The sequence below is a fragment of the Triplophysa dalaica genome, chromosome 9 (assembly GCF_015846415.1).
Source record: "Triplophysa dalaica isolate WHDGS20190420 chromosome 9, ASM1584641v1, whole genome shotgun sequence".
In the NCBI taxonomy this organism is placed as follows: Eukaryota; Metazoa; Chordata; class Actinopteri; order Cypriniformes; family Nemacheilidae; genus Triplophysa; species Triplophysa dalaica.
The window spans coordinates 8,835,347-8,851,947 of record NC_079550.1 but is presented as its reverse complement, the minus strand read 5'-3'; the positions used below and the strand labels follow the sequence as shown (position 1 = coordinate 8,851,947).

Here is a 16,601-nt window from a genome sequence, read left to right as displayed (position 1 = left end):
GTTTCTGAGGGATTTCCATAAGATATAAAATAAATCCACTGCTGTCTCCTCCTAGGTTTGGACTCTGTGCCGCGACTACATTGCATGTTGTCCACGAACTTTAGCCATGGTGTCACGTACACCGCTGTCGCCTGTGAAAACAACACTTTGTAAATCACTTTGGATAAAAGCACCTGCTAAATGACTAAATGTAAATACAAAAATGTTATTTTTCACGTTTTCTGGGTTGCTAGATGCCATGAAAAAGTGGGGTTTTCATATGATGTCTCCTTTAATATGCATTGCATTCACTTTACACAGTAAGCAACTGTGCATTGTATCGCCTTGTTACGCCACCCTGTACAATCAGATGAATTTTAAGAAGGTTCTTTTGGTTCAACTCCACAGATTGAGTGTGGCCTTCAGTACGCTGAAACTCTTTCAGCTGGACAGCATCCAATAATTCCAGTTAAATTCATGCTGACAACAACAGGTGTTTCTGGCAGGGGAGCATAGCTGCTTCAGCATTTAGAGCTACTTAGCATCCCTCAAACCTACAATGACCACTATAAATGGAAGAATTACTACATTTAAACTTGAAAAGTGTTTACTGCAAAACGTTTAGAATATATGCGAGGGAACATTATTGTAAACATAATAATTTGATTAACTCTATCCCCGCCATTGACGAGTTATCTCGTCATATACAAAAAAGGTTCCCCGCCAAAGACAAGTTATTACGCCAATCGGTGTTTGTACTGTTATAAAGCAGGTGGCGCTGTTACACACCTTTGTAAAAAGTACACAAGCTCTGAACTTTGTACATATATGTTTTATATGTTTTTAATCATTGTTCTGAGTGAAATCTGGGTGGAATCTTTGACCAAAAAATTGTAATTATCTCAGCTGTTTAATCAAAGTGATGCATTTTTTTGAAACCTACCCACATCTAAGGGGTGATAAAAAATGAACAAACGAAGATTGAAGAATACCGTTTATTTTGTTTGAAACCTGAGACTCTGTTCTTTCATGTGATATATTGCTTGTCCATAAATTAATTACAGACAATGTACTGCAAGTCATCAAAATTTAGTGAAAATGTTAAAAAACGCTGGCAATTTTTTCAAAAAAGGCTGGCGGGGTAAGAGTGAAACAGTATTTGTTTGTGAGCCATTAGGGTTCGTTTGCCAATGGTTTTAATAAGCTTGATGTTATATTGAAAACACAAAGAAGAAAGATGAATGCTCTTGAAATGCTTATGAATGTACACTAATCCGAAGCAGGGTGGGATATGCCTAGCAACCAAACTTGAAGTTTGCAAATTTAAAGACTGGTGCAGTGTGAATCTTATATGTTAAACAAAAGATGTTCTGACAAGAAGTTTCCCCTTAGGATACAGACTGTTCAGACGCATTACTAATACAGCAGAGAGCACCTCATACACACCTGTCCTCTCTCGTTGATCCTGTGTGTTCGTGTGATTGATGTTTATGACACCCTGAGGCAATGTTGCAATGTCGTATTTGGTCATAGTGATTTGTAATGGCTGCCCCACACTGTGAAGTGCATGATATAACTAAAACTTTTCTAAACTGAGATAACCAAAGTTACACACATTATGCAACTGAAGAAAAGTGAAAGAGCCATCAGGTAGTTAAGCTTCAAATAAGAAAACTGTACGTCTCTAGGTAAATACTACAGTGTTGAACATGTGTGATAAATTGTGAATAAGTTAATGGCATCATTAAGTGATGTGTACCTATATGTAGAATAAAAAACCTTTTATTAATAAACAAACTATTTTGTAACATTCAAACATTTTCGCACCCATTAAAATACGGCTTAAACTCTTACTCTGTGGCTCTATACTCAAGACATTAGGTTTATATTACCACTGTTACAAGAAGTTATATCTTAAGCAAGCATGAACTACTGTACTGTAATATGACTATGTAACAAGCAGATGGGGATGAGGGCCCTGAGGGAACGGCGCGAGTAGCAGGAGGAGGAGCAGCGAACAGTAATGGACGAGAGATGACCTGGTTCTCTCTCGTCCTTCACTGCTAAAGGATGAGGAGGAGCTCTGGAAGCATAAAAGGAGGAGCGACAGAAGTGAAGGACGAGAGTCGGTCCTCCTTTTAAGTTCCGGAGCTCCTCCGTCAGAGATGCGAAATCGGTGCAATGTGCAGCTCCCGTTCCCTCACGGCCCTCTGCTTGTCACAGACATCATCATGACATCTAGTGATATTCATTATTATCAGTCATCCCATTGCTTTGATTGTTTTACTTTGCACTATCCTGACTGTAAATAATATTATTTATAACGCACAGTATCTGTTTCTCATGATGTCTTCTTTCTTTCTGATTCAGTGATCGGTCTTCTAGATTCCTGCTTTGTTTCTGGAGTGTCTATGTATTTTCAGACCACCCCTTCAGCCTTCTTCTCACTCACATTACTGTTGACTTTCATACTTCTCTTTATCAGTCGCCAATCGCTTTTAATGTCTCTAAGGAGCACTGCTGCAGGCAGTCTCTTCGTTCCTTCACTGGACTTCCATCTTGTGTGACTTTACATCTCTCTTTCTTTATTCTTTTACAGTGTCTTGAGGTTAAACAGCATTTCTCAAAGAATGTAGAGTAAGTAATACAAGGCACACCCACCATACCATTATTATATAATATATTACTATTGTTGTTGTTAATATTATTATGCATAGTAGTTGTAGCAATGGTAACATTTTCATCCGATTTTTTTAATGCAAATTTCAATAATAAAGGTGCAATAAATTATTTCTGACAAACAGGCTGATGATATTTGAAATAAATATCGCCCCCAGCCAAAAGAAATAAACTTTGGTATTCATCGCCCCACCTTCAAAATATCATATGCTTGCTTACTCTTTCTCTCCCCCATCATGACCATATACACCCACTATTGTTGTGTCAATCTATCCGATCCACTTTGTTTTTCTTCTATTTACACTGGCAAAACTATCTGCAAACACAGAAGAGACATCTAGGAGATATGCATTTTTTGTTTCTGTGTTGATTTTCATTTTTAATTTTCAAATCGCCTTTAATCAGCTTATTGTTTACAGTCTTGGTCTGTAGCTCACATATGCACTTACTGTGTAAATGTGTATTTACTAGGTACCGACCCTTAACACAACCCTGAATCAAACCTATAATTAAATATATGTATTTAACACTATTTTGTGGGGAAAGAACAGAACACTGTAGTGCACTGCAACATAAAAAAGATTTTACAGTAAGTGTAAAATAAAATGCAACGTAATACAGTAACTGTAATGTGTGCATTGAGGGAGGAATGTTTTGGGTAATTTTTTTTCAAAGTTTTACTTCAATGAATGATAAACGAATGCTTGGAATGCATAGTAGCCAGTGCGCAAATTAAGGGGGGGGGGGGTCAGGGACCCCCATATGGCATTAGGGACATAAGATACCTCAGAAAAACTTTTACTTTTATAAAAGTAAAAATGATTATGACAAATGTGATTAAATTCATGCTATGGATATGGTACTGTTATAAGGTTCAATAAAAGGAAGGAAGGAGGTGGGAACCGGCGAACATTCAAATAAAGTTTTAATAAATTAAACAAACAAAAACACAGAAGCAAATTGCCGACAGCCACCGCACGTTCAACTGCCGGCCATAAGAACATAAATACAAACTACACACATGTCCGGGGCCGGTCGTCTCTCGTCAGCAGTCCCGTAGCTCGTCCTCTTATGCTCCCGATTTCCTCCATGAGATACGCGCCCCGCCTCACGGCTCTCGTCACATTTCGTGAATTAATTATTTACAAAAATTAGCTAGTTGTCATTTCCCTTTAAATTTTAAACTCCCCGCATCTAAAGACCGCTAAGCGCAGGACATCGATGACATGACTGCTTGATTGGCGTCGCTCCGGTGAAGCTAGCTACATCTTAAAAATGGAGAATAATAAGCCTCCACTCGCAGTCTGGAAGAGGACGCTTCTACTATTTAAAGATGTTATTTTCTCTCACTATATATCTTTCCACTATATTTATCAACTCCATGTCGGGGCTTTTGTATTCCTTGCGCAAATTATTATTAGGCCTGGTTCTGCGTTGCTAGAGATCTAGATGAAGATGAGTGACAGCTTTTTAGTCATTATAAAGGGAGTGCTCGTTGTGCGGTATATGTGCTATAAATAATCTTTTCAGAATTGACTAAAGTCGTATTTTTCATGCTGCTAAGACCAACGGCCACATACGCTGCAAAGTTTGGGAATTACATCAGCATATAAATGCGGGATTCACTGTTGAAATAGCTATGATTGACATTTTGCCATAGTTTTTCCTGAATAAAGCAGACTTTTGGACTGAAATGGTTGAATAGTCTGCTGACTGACAACTCTCACATCCACCTACTGGATGTAACTATGTAAACTTCACTGAAATCGTTGAAAAATCCCCACAACACTAACACAAAGACTGACAGCCGGTCTTGTCACAATTTCTATTTTAAATATGTACTAATCTAGTTTCTTGGAACAAAAAATATTATCACAAACTGTCAATCATCCAGTTGTTTTTAGGGAAAATAATAAATTGTACATTGGTAAACAATGCTAGAATTATTCTGTTGGTCATACACTACTGTTCAAAAGTCATTTCTGTTCACCAAGCCTGCATTGATTTGATCCAAAATACAGTAAAAGAAACCTGTTCTTTTATGTATGTCTATTTTTACTAAATAGTATATCGTACTGCATATTATGATAAAATATATTGTGTATTTTGTATACATTGTATATTGCGAGACTAACCCCCAACCCTAAGTCTTATGGTGGGGACCCCCATAAGACTTTATTCAATTCGAGCACTGATAGAAGCCCTCCTAATCAAATGCACAGGCAAATATACAAACTTTACTTTCTAGCTCTCGAACAGCCAAAGTCCATTCATCCAATTAAAAAGCAAGGCTAACCAGTACAATCACATTTAAATAAAAGCCAGACGGCTTAAACTGCTGATAGAGAACGGTAGAAAAACGAGTGCGTTGTCTTTGAGAGAAGGACATGCAAACAGTTTCTTTGGAAACCGGGATTCTCTATGATAGATAGTAAGGGAGGTCGCTGTCCTTGGTGCTGAAATGACAACCGCACCAAAAAAACAATCACAGCGCGCCATAGCGTTTGTATCCACACGCCTTTACTTTTGGTCAGAATGTTATTTTGCTGTATTTTCTTTAAATTATTAGTACCCACTCCTCACATATACACATACACTCACACCCTATATCACACATTTTCCTAACGTTAAAATGGTGAGCAGTTGCACACGTGTATTTCGTCTGCTGGCTTTACGTTGGGTATGGCTTGTTTCTTGATATTCCTTTAAGGGAAAACGTGCTTATGCTTTTTTCCAGTTTATTCAAACGAAGAGTAACTTCGGTTCTCCCCACATTCTCACATTTTTATAACCACACTCTGTCTAAAGCGTCTTTTTATTCTCACACCAATCGCAAATTCACAATTTCGCAACCAAACGCTATATATGTACTGACAGAAACACTGTTGGTGTATGCGTGTAGAGGAGCAACGATTCAGGCAGAGGCATGCATACTTATTGGCAGTGAGCAGTGAAGATCTACCCCTATAACGCCCACTCTTCACCATGGTCCAAGACGAGCAGACGCTTCGTGCGTATTCGTCTTCAAATTCACCAATCTATCAGGATGATACTGCGAAAGGCTTTCTATTCGAGGATCTACACCTCTGACGGATTTGATTTCCACCCTCTATTTCAGCAGCACATGGATATGTATTCTTTATTACTAGGTGAAACTGAAAAGCCAAGGGAACTAGGCATCTGATTCATCGCACCTGGGAAGGGTCGAGCACAAGAATGGGAACTATTTCTGCAAAGAACGCCCAAGCAAAAGTAAAGCCATAGGTAACCAAATTGCGCTGCGTAAAGGAAGTTAAAACATCGTGTTTATCAGCGCACCTGTGAGGAAAAGAACATTACGGACCGTACAGTGCATCCGTATCGTCTGATATGCGAGCGAGCTATCGCGGCAGTCCGCTGGTGGAGTTTGAACCCATTGCGCGTTGATGTTCTCATTTCCCCGGGTGTAATATTGCTTATTATAGGTAACCCATCCTATCTACATCAAATTGACTTGAAACCAGAGAAAAAGGAGCATCGTTCAGGAGACAGGTGAGCTTTTCTTAAATAATTCCTTAATTGAAGATGCAGCAGATATGACAAAAACTATTTCTTTACGTTTTAGATTTTTTTACGTCTGTAAAATGTCATTCCACGTGGGTCGTTTAGTTTCTGGTTTATTTAAAGAGCCCTCGGGTCATTGTTAGACTTTCGTTGTAGATTGTTTTAATTTGCTTATATGGATGCAATGATAAGGTTCGTTTTCAGGATGCTGAGTAATGGTCAGCAATGCACCAGAGCGACGATTCTCCCAAAGCCATCGTGAATTTGATAGCTCACTTTCTCATAAAGATCTCTGTTTGAAAAAGTATTTACTTCATCCTCACGTTCGTTTTCATCTCGCAGCGGGGCAAAACCTCCTCTTGTGTATCGGGATGTTTAAAGTGGGATTTCGAATTAAGAAATTATGGGGGAAATAATTTGTTCGGGTCCTATGATGGACAGCAGAAATTGTTCCACTACCTAGACATTAGTCGGGTCATCATCACTATGTTATTTTTCTTAACATTCATATCTTATTACGCTTGTAATTTTTGATGCAACTTTACGTTTCAATCAAATGTAAAAAGGACCGTAAACGGCAAATCAAAGTTGCGTGCGCATCAGTACAATCCGTGTATACAAAGTGACAGGAGATGTTTGTTTTATGTATTAACAAAAAACATCCAATTATTCGGACATTGACATTGTAATTGTGCTTTCACATGAACATCAATGAGTACGTTGCAATAACTCGATGCATTCCAGCCATAAACAAGGAAATTGCTTTGAAAAAATCGTATTATGTTTTTCATTTTTTTTATCGCATATCGGATACCTGTCTGCAATCGATTAATGTCAAACATTGGATGAACATTTTTGAATGTCAAATTGCAAAGCTCATTATGTCTTATTCCTTGCCACAGGTAGGGGGCCACGGTGGGCCTGTAGATATGTGCTGGTGCTGTATGTCAGGTGCAGGTGCCTATTTCATTACCGATCATAATTTCATCCTTATATCGGAGTGAGCAACAGATGTTTCCTTTTCCTTAATCCCACTTAATGTGATCATAATTCTATCATACTTGCTGGCTAACTCCCAACATCCAAGATAAGATTTCAACCTTGTGAGGTTAACATGGTGGCTGTGATGAATAAATACATTTCTGCAACCAGATCAGGAAAAAGACATTACTCAGCTATATATTTTACCTAAAACAATCAGATGTATGCCCGGTTTCACAGACAAGGTTTAAAGCTAGTCCCAGAATAAATGTACATGTGACCTGTCTTCAATATAACTTGCCCAGAAATAGCTTAAAATATATCAATGCTATTGTTTTGTCTCGAAATGCACACCAGTAATGTTTTTTATTACAATAATTTTTATAAAAGTGACATAATTATCTTTATTCCAGTTAGGCACAGTCCTAACTAAACTGTGTCTGTGAAACTGGGCCGTAGCCTTGTAGAGTATTTTTGTATACATAAATAGAAAAATTTAACTTAAACATGAGTTCACCCTCAAGTAAATCAAAACCTGTATATGTTCATCATGAGCACAAAAGAAGATATTTTGAGAACTGTCTCTGTGGTTTTGTGTCCATACAATGGAAGTCATTTGGGGCCAATGTCGTTTGGTTACCAACATTCTTAAAATTATATTCTTTTGAGTAAAGCAGAAGAAAGAAAAGCATAAAGGATTGAAATAACATGAGAATAAATAAATGATGACAGATTTTCATTTTTGGATGAACCATGCTTAAATGTGGTCATAAAATAAGATGATAGGAAACACATGTGACACAAAAGTAACAGTAAATGGGCATCAAATAGAGGACAGTAGTATACTATCCATGCCATGTGGCATGGAGTACAATAACACAGAGCTGTATTTGGTAAAAGCACGTCCTGATCATAGGCACATGGCATGACCATCTGTTAAAGAAGTCACCATTTAACTGTGAGAACTGGGCTGGCAGAACAGTCTGGTCTTGCTGCATCTGCTAGGTTAACCACAGCAGGACTATTTTCTCTCATCTGCTGCATCATGCTGCATTTCACTGTTGTGTGAAATGAAGAACCGCCTTTGGGTTTGATTGATTTACATGTTCTTACAGTGTTTATTTTAACATTTCATGGTCTGTAGTGCTGTCAAATGAACTGAATTAACACATGGAAGACTAATGTGGGAAAGCTCAGACTACATTTTACAATACTGGTTGACTACAATATTGGATATCTCTATGAGCTTATACCATAATGTGTCCAAACTGTCCAAAATTCTTCAAAACAATAACAATAGCCTTTTGATCATCTTGGTAAGAGAATTGTACTTAGAAATTGATAAAACAATCTTCAATGGTATTTTACTCAATGTTACTGGAATAGTAAATATTGCCAAAAAGTATGAAATCAGTTATTTACCCGGATGATGTTTCAAAGCCATTAAACTTTATTTCATCTATGCAACACAGAAGGAAACACACTGGCCACTTTTTTTGGGACACATATTCAATGTAATGAAACTGAATTGAAAAAAATAATTTAGGTTGTCAATTTAAGTTTTTTTTTCTGAGAAACAGACAGCAATTTGATCGGTTGAAAGTCATATTTATTTAAAACGGCACAAGTGAAAATTATGATCTTTTGGGTGAAGTGTTCCTTTAATATTGGTTTTCGTCTTTTATCAAATTTCTCTGCTTCTCTCCTTACATTGTACATCCTTATTTCCGCTCAGCTATATGATATTGCAACTCATACCGTTCACCAGCTGTATTACATTTATAGCTGATTTAATAATCAAATGGAAGAGTTATATATCAGCCATATTTGCTGCTTTAGGGAAAAATGTATAATTTAACCATCAGTTGTTGCATAATTCTATAAAAGCCAGTACTTTTGAGTAAAATTTTCAGATTTTTCCCCTCGACCGCCTCCTGCATCCATCATGCGCCGTTCGGCATGCCAAATATGCATACGAGGCCTCATTCTGAGTGCGTGCCGTCCAAGATTTAACACTCCAACCGAGGCCTTTCAAGCACACTGTCATACTTTTCAGACTGGGGTGCGCGCTTCAATCTCCAGAGAGAAAAAGAGAGAGAGTGGGCTCAAACTCAGAGAGGTGCTCAGAAATGTTTGGAATGGAAGTAGATAGAAGAGCGAGCGAGACAGGAAGTTCCTCTCTCTCTCTCCGGGGTGCAGAGTTGTGTATTAATGAGAGGCAGTGATGAGTGGGGTCCGCAATTACCCTTAGGCCTCCGTCACGCCACAGCTGCCGCCGCTTGCGGCTAATTGCACCGATGTATTAGCCAGAGTGTCGCTCTCTTCTATTACCTATTACTATTCCTCCGCCCGCTCTCCGGCGCCAATGGCGGCCTGCCGCTGCTCTAAATGAACTCCCGCCACTTGCTCGACAACAGGCTTTCAGCCAATGGAGCCTAAACCGGCAGACATGTAATTTTCCAGTTGATCTGCTTTGGAAAACGCAACACAAACAAGGAAGATGGAGGGAAGGCTTGAATATGGGTGGGGTGTGAAGCTGAGCGAAGGGGTTTGGCCCATTCTGCCGCACATCAATATTCTGCTTAAACATTTCACACCTCAGTAAAATCAATGGCACTCAGATGGATACGAGGTGGCTGTTGGTGCTTGCGGACCATAAAGACTAATATGTGTATTCATGGTGTTGCAACAAAGGACAAAAATGATGTTCTTAATCGGTTCAGGAAAATATCCTCAAAGTGTGATGAGGTTGTCCAGGGTTCTTTGACAAAAACGGGTCCCTTTTATCCCCAAACTTATCTTTTAAAAAATGTAGCCCCTTGAAAGAAATCAAAACCTTCCTCTACACATAAAAAAGCAATTTAGCAGTTTACAAAAAGTCTTAAAGGTGTACCTCAAGGGGGAATCACAAAATATAGGATGTCTGTTTCAAATGCAAGAAAAATGTAGATTTCCATGTATGAATTTGGCAGGTGCTTTTATCCAAACAGACTTAAAGTGCTTTCAAGACATGCACTTTATCATTATGTTTGTTCCCTGGGATCAAACACATGACACTTTTTTATGCATTGCTAAGCTATAGAAATATTGAGAAATGAAAAGCAATGTGGCTCTTGTATTCTGAGATTGTATCAGTAACACTTTAAAATAAGCTCGTATTTGTGTCATTTCATTAAATTGTGACATCACGTACTCACCCTCTTGTCCTTTCAATGTCTTTCTTTCTTTGTGTTCTGCAGAAGAAAGTAAGTCAGAGAGGTTGGAAACAATAAAACGGTAGTAAACGATGACAGAATTTTCATTTATGGGTGATCTATCAAAACCAAATGGAATATGTGAGAGTAATTTTTTTACCAGAAAATAAGACGAATTACGATTTCTAGAGTGCATTTGCCGCTAGCAGAGATTTGTCATTTACTTTGTAATCCAAAAGAATCATTTTGGAGTCCAAAGTAATACATGTCATAGATTTAGAAAATCTGCCAGCCATGAATAATTTTACCAGACACGAAAACTCCACCAAAAAGTAATTTCTTACAAAATCTTACACTGGTTGTAAATCTATTATTATTATAAAATTGACAATTATACACATTTGACTCCATTCCTAAACATAATGCTCAAATTGTACTTATATAATGTTTTTTGTAGCATATGTTTATATATGTATGTAAATATTTATGCAATTACATGTTTATGTAAATACACATTGGAGGATTTTAAGTCACATATGCACCAAGAATTTAGAAAAAGTAAAAATAAAAATGATATGATAATATGATAAGATATATGATAATTATATTTATATTATGTAATATTATATTTATAATTATGTGAAATATGACCCAGAAAGCATTCAGCATTGGGCTTCACTTTGTCTGTTTGTATAACAAAGGTGTGCTTAAGTGCACTTTATATATTTGTCCTGCACTCAAAGGCCGTCCATTGATCTATGGTTATAGCCAGTCAAACCACAGCCAAAGCCTTTACTAATCCATTCTTGGGTTCCTGCAGAGAAACAGATCCAGCACTGTGGGACACCATCACTTCCTATTTGGCCTTTCAAGGATGACCGAACCCCACTGCCTGACTTCTTTCCCCGCCTGAGTGAAAATCAGTGAGGCTGAGACCTTTATGACAGAGACTCTGCAGTCTGACTGACATCGGGTCTGGTTAAGTCTGAGTTAATGCTGTGCATTCTTCATGTGGGCTTGATGGGCAATTAAGTGTCCATGAATAAAGACACCGGTGTTAGCACGTGTGTGTTATACGTTATGCTGTATTTATTTGCTAATTTTGAGGGGTTGCCATTGACTCGCTTGGTGCTCTAGATGAGAAAAGATATGACTATAGCAAAAAGAAAAAACGAATTGTGAAATAAACTTTGCGAAATAACATTGACAGACGTGTGCAGCCTACAAACAACACAATTCTATGTCAATGTAAAACAATTGCCGCAATTACATCAGCCACTCGATGTAGCTTTTGAGGTCAAGTGTTTTGCTTTACATCCATCACGCTGCACATACTGAATTTTAAGATTAAGTTGATTCAACTTAAAAATATTAGTTAACTCAATGAGTTAATCATGAAGTTGAATTAACTTAAAATTTTGAGGGAACACAGAAACTTCTTTTTTTAAGTTGAATAATTTTTTTTTACATTGGTCTTTGCTTCTAATTTCAATTGTATTTCTATAGTGCATTTCACAACGTGCATTGTGGCAAACTCTCCAAAATGTATAACTTCTATGTGACTTGAAAAGAAATCGTAGATTAGTTCTCCGTCCTTGCAAAAAGCAGTAACATCAAAATACAAAAGTCTTTTCAAATATCATAAAATCTTTTCAAAACCGCAGAGTATTATATTTGTCTCTGCTTTTTCAAATTACCAGACCTGTTCTACTTGTGCTGGTTGCCATGTTTGTCTCTATAGATCTCAGCCAGTGATCAGCATGCAATACAATTTTGTTGGCTTTTTGATAATTATTATTTTTTACATTTATAAGGTACAAATTGTTTCATTAGTTGCAAGTAACATTAGGGTGATGTGCAATTTACACTAAATTACATCCTACAGTGATCAAATTATGTGTAACGCAATAACGCAATAATGCAACTTATTTATCAAAATATTTGTTTTGTAAATTGCATTTACAATCCATTCTCAAAAATCAGATTAGGAATGATTGTGCCTGAGCATGACACATGTGCATTGGCTTGGAAAATTTGAGCCATTCGATCACATGTCAGTGAAGAGAACATATACTAGTCCAAGGCATTTTTGCCAATGTCAGCCTCGAAAATGTAAAAACATTCAGAAAAGTTAGACTTTACTTTACTCAACATTTTTAGTTTGAACTAACCGAAGAAATCTAGTCTTTTCATTTTCCTATGAAATTCAGAGTAAAAGAGGAATTATTTAACTTCTTTTTCATCTGCGTTTCATAAGAATATGAGCCATAGGGTGTCTCTGCAGTAGAGAGGGTTTAAATGCTTTAGTGTTTTGAGATAATAGGATTTGAATCTATAGAGTGGACATTTTTTACATTATAGTATGACATTCTTATCCCAGAGGTGCCTCCCTTTCTTCAGGCCACAAGCTCATGTTGTCATAAATATCACATATACCTTGTGAAGTGAAGGCTGAATATATATATTTTTATAGAAGTGTTTAAACAATTCCTTCCACCCCTATTTAATTACAACAATAAGTCATGACTAATGTTGACATTGCAACGATGGTAAAAAAAAGGTCAATGTGCGTTAAAAGCATAGATATGTTTGCCTGATGGTTTTGGCTCAACCAATAGTGTGAGTTTGGGGCGGGCTTCCCATTTTTGCAGACCAAGTTCGAGCAGCTGGATCGCAGTGGCACACTGCAAACCCTTCAGTAGCGAACAGAACCAGCTTGCATGCTGGGAAACTGCTTTATCTGAAATTGCATTCCTTTAGAGAATAGGGCAAGAATCAACACAACACAGGGAACCCGAATAAATGCAGATATCACAGTGTGTGATTTATCCTCAGTGAATCGCCCAAAATGCATTTGGCTCAGTTTTCTCTCGATTATAGTCTTCATGCCTTCTTTGGTATTGCTCACAAATAAGCAATAGCTTGTGTTTGGTGCCTGTCATACAGAGTGAAACATTGCGAACCCAAAAAACAGAAAACTAGACTTTAACATGTTTTTCATCCGCAATTTTTTACCAGTCGCGTGTGACTGCAGAGAGAACTGTGTTTATCAGCGATGTCTCTTGACACACTCTCTGGATGCACCTTCAACAGTGATGGACTCGATCATCCATGACCCTCTACTACACCGTCTCTCTCTGTCTCTCTCTCTCTCTCTCTCTCTCTCTATATGGTATAAATAGAATGCTCTCAGTGGGCATCTGCTCGTTCTCAGTCACAAGTGCAGCAGGTCAGATTATTGTATCCATACAGACACCTGGTGAGGGGGGGGCTCTGGGTCTTCATTCAGGCTCACCTCGGCCCATGTGCATACAGATGTGTCATGGTGGTTGCATCCTCAGAGTGGAAATATGGAGGGCGACACAGCTAAGATAGTGAAGCAGGAGCTTGATTTAGATTGAGAATGACTATTTTCCTATTCGGTTGGTAAATTTGACTTGAGGTAGCAAACAGAACATAGAATTGGAATTTAAATTGGAAGTTAAAGAAGAAGATGTTAGAGATATTATATAGCCTTGGAAAAAAGATGTATTGTGGCTATTCCAGTCCAGTGTCTGTTGAATTTTAGCAAAATCAAAGCTCAGGACTGACAGCAATGTGAAAGACTGACACCATGACAAGACACATGAAAACTGTTAACAAAATCTAGGTTATCACACAACAAAATTACAAATATGACTGTTGTATTGCTTAATCGGTTCATTTAGATGGTTGAAGAAAATAAATGACTCAACAAACAAATAGCCCTTTTGGAGAGGTTTCTGCATCTTCTTAGTTCAATTTGTTCTCAACTCATCTATATACTACCGTTGAAAAGTTTAGGATCACTTGACTGAAATGCATTTTGTGAACATGAAAAGCATTTATCTATATATTTAAAATTATTTTTGTAGACATAAATCTACTTGTTGAAACATGGGCCGGTTTCCCGGACAGGGCTTAATAGTTGCAGACTAACTTAAATGTTAGAGCTGTCTTGATCGAAAAAAAATAACCTTACACTGACATATCTTAAAATATATCACTTTGATTGTTTTGTCTCAACTTTTCTTTTTTGAAATGTATGTTTTAAAACGACTTAAATAACCTAATTTAACTAAGGCCTTGTCCTGGCAAAATCCCTATCATGGCAACCGCCGTAATAACCTATTTATTTATGTTTACTTTAATCACAACATACTGTACATCATCATAATTACATTATTGTTTTGATTATATATTTTTATTTATTCAATAGATTTGACAAAATATTGATGATGAATGAATAAGTGATCCTTAAATTTTGAATGGTAGTGTATTTTATGTTTTATATTTTATTTTTATAAAATACTGTTTGTAATGTTCTTTAAAATCTGTTGACTGATATCTGCACCTTTCGGCACCTATTGTTGCTCTAGCAAAACTCTAAGCTGATTCTAAGTCATGTACTCTGTTTCAGTTTTAGTTGCAGTGTGTGTAAATGCATGTAGTCAAATTTAATGCTGTAACCCTGACCAAGCCCCTTTTTCTTCATACTTTAGTTACGAAATCTTATAATGAAATAAAAACATGCTCTTGTGAATGGCTTCAATATAATATCTGTAAGACTTTTTCAAAAGAAAATCTGTCTTTAGTTTAAATACTTAAAGTGAAAATAAAGCTTAAATTCTTACAAGCTACCAGCTCTTCATTATTAACGTAAGTAGCTTCTTCAATCCCAAATCGACTATGAGTGGTCCAGGCAATAGCAAATAGGGTTTGTAGTAGCAAAATGATGATGGAAAACTCAACACCTCCTACGTACAGGATAAGGACTAATGCCAACTTTCAATCTTGAAAGGAAATTCTGAAGGAGTACTCTCTGTGGGTAGGAAACACATTTTGCACACAAAACCTTTTCTCACTGCATGTTGTAACACACGGGAAAGGTGAACTGTGTGAGCAACTGTTTTATAACACAGCCTTGGTTTTTTGGTTCTAGCTGCCGTAAACCATGTTCTTTCTCAGGACGTTTTTATTCCTCACTCCTGAACAGTGGTAGACCTTTGCTGCCCAGTGTCCTTTTTCTGACTGATTCAATAAGTACAGTTTGTTTAAAAAACTTCCTGTGAATTGTAATACATCTTGCGAAATTAATTGTTAAATGTGTTAGATTATGAAATAAAATGCTGAGAATTGATTCAATTCTGCTATATATAAATTGTTAATGCATAGCATGATTACTGGATAAGTACATAAACAATCGACCAGACATAAACAAGGCCACAATGCCTCTCCATACCTTCATACTGATCTAAACATAGATCTCAACATTTTATCATTTTTCATCACACTGATGTGACACTATATGCATATGTGTATCCCTACTCATTTAAAACCAGTCGCATGACCAGCATCTCCCACTCTACTGGCACTTTTGGCAGCTATATGTGCAAAAGCGAGAACAGGGAATCCAAACTCTTTGTGCTCGGAATAAATGACTTAATGACTACAAGGTGTTCCTTTGGGAAATACCGCACAAATTGTCGTTACCAAGCAACCCACTCATTATCATCCAACCAATTGCAGAGTCTGCGAATGAGAAGCATTGGGGACGCGTATCTAGCGAGCTGTCAAACCTGCAGAAGTGAGAACAGTTTGTTACTCCATTGATATCGCAATTTTAGCAATGAGGTTTGAGCAACGCTGAGATCTAAGTACGTACTTAATTTATGCAGAAGTGCACCAAACTGCTTTGTGAATAGAATCCATCAGATAAAATGGCGAATTTACCCACGGCAGATTTATATGGAAATCCAAGTGGTTCCTTATGAAAAGGCAATAGGGATATAATTATATGATTTGGCTACGATTGCTAGATTGCTGTTTAAAAAAAACATTTAAAAAAAAACTAGTATCTGCAAGCTAACATTAACATATTTTATTCATTACTTCAAATTACTCCTCCGCTATATAAACATCTAATGGCTGCATGCAATGACTCGGTTAAGAAATAAATGGTCATTCCAAATGAGCCAGCGCAGTGTTTTTCTAAAGCAGATGCGACCCCACAGAACTGAATGTTAACTAAAAATAAAGCGCCCACAGTGAGAAAATTATACCTTGTGTCAGTTGTTTGCCAACTCAGAAATAAAACCTTACGTCCGCACCAGTAGACACAAAGATGGATCTGTGCAGACTCGGGAAGTGCATTTACTCTCATGTCTTTTCAGAGTGACTAAGAGAGTCATTCACCAATAAGCGCGA

General features: G+C 37.3%; 1 protein-coding gene across 1 annotated transcript in view; it reads left to right on the top strand.

Moving 5' to 3' along the window:
- The first annotated feature begins 5,666 nt into the window (after positions 1–5,666).
- Positions 5,667–16,601, top strand: part of zgc:172282 (leucine-rich repeat and fibronectin type III domain-containing protein 1-like protein) — a 100,811-nt gene continuing 89,876 nt past the window's right edge. Inside the window, exon 1 of the mRNA XM_056756133.1 lies at positions 5,667–6,189. The gene's annotated coding sequence lies outside the window, so the exon portion shown is untranslated. The remainder of the gene's footprint in view (positions 6,190–16,601) is intronic.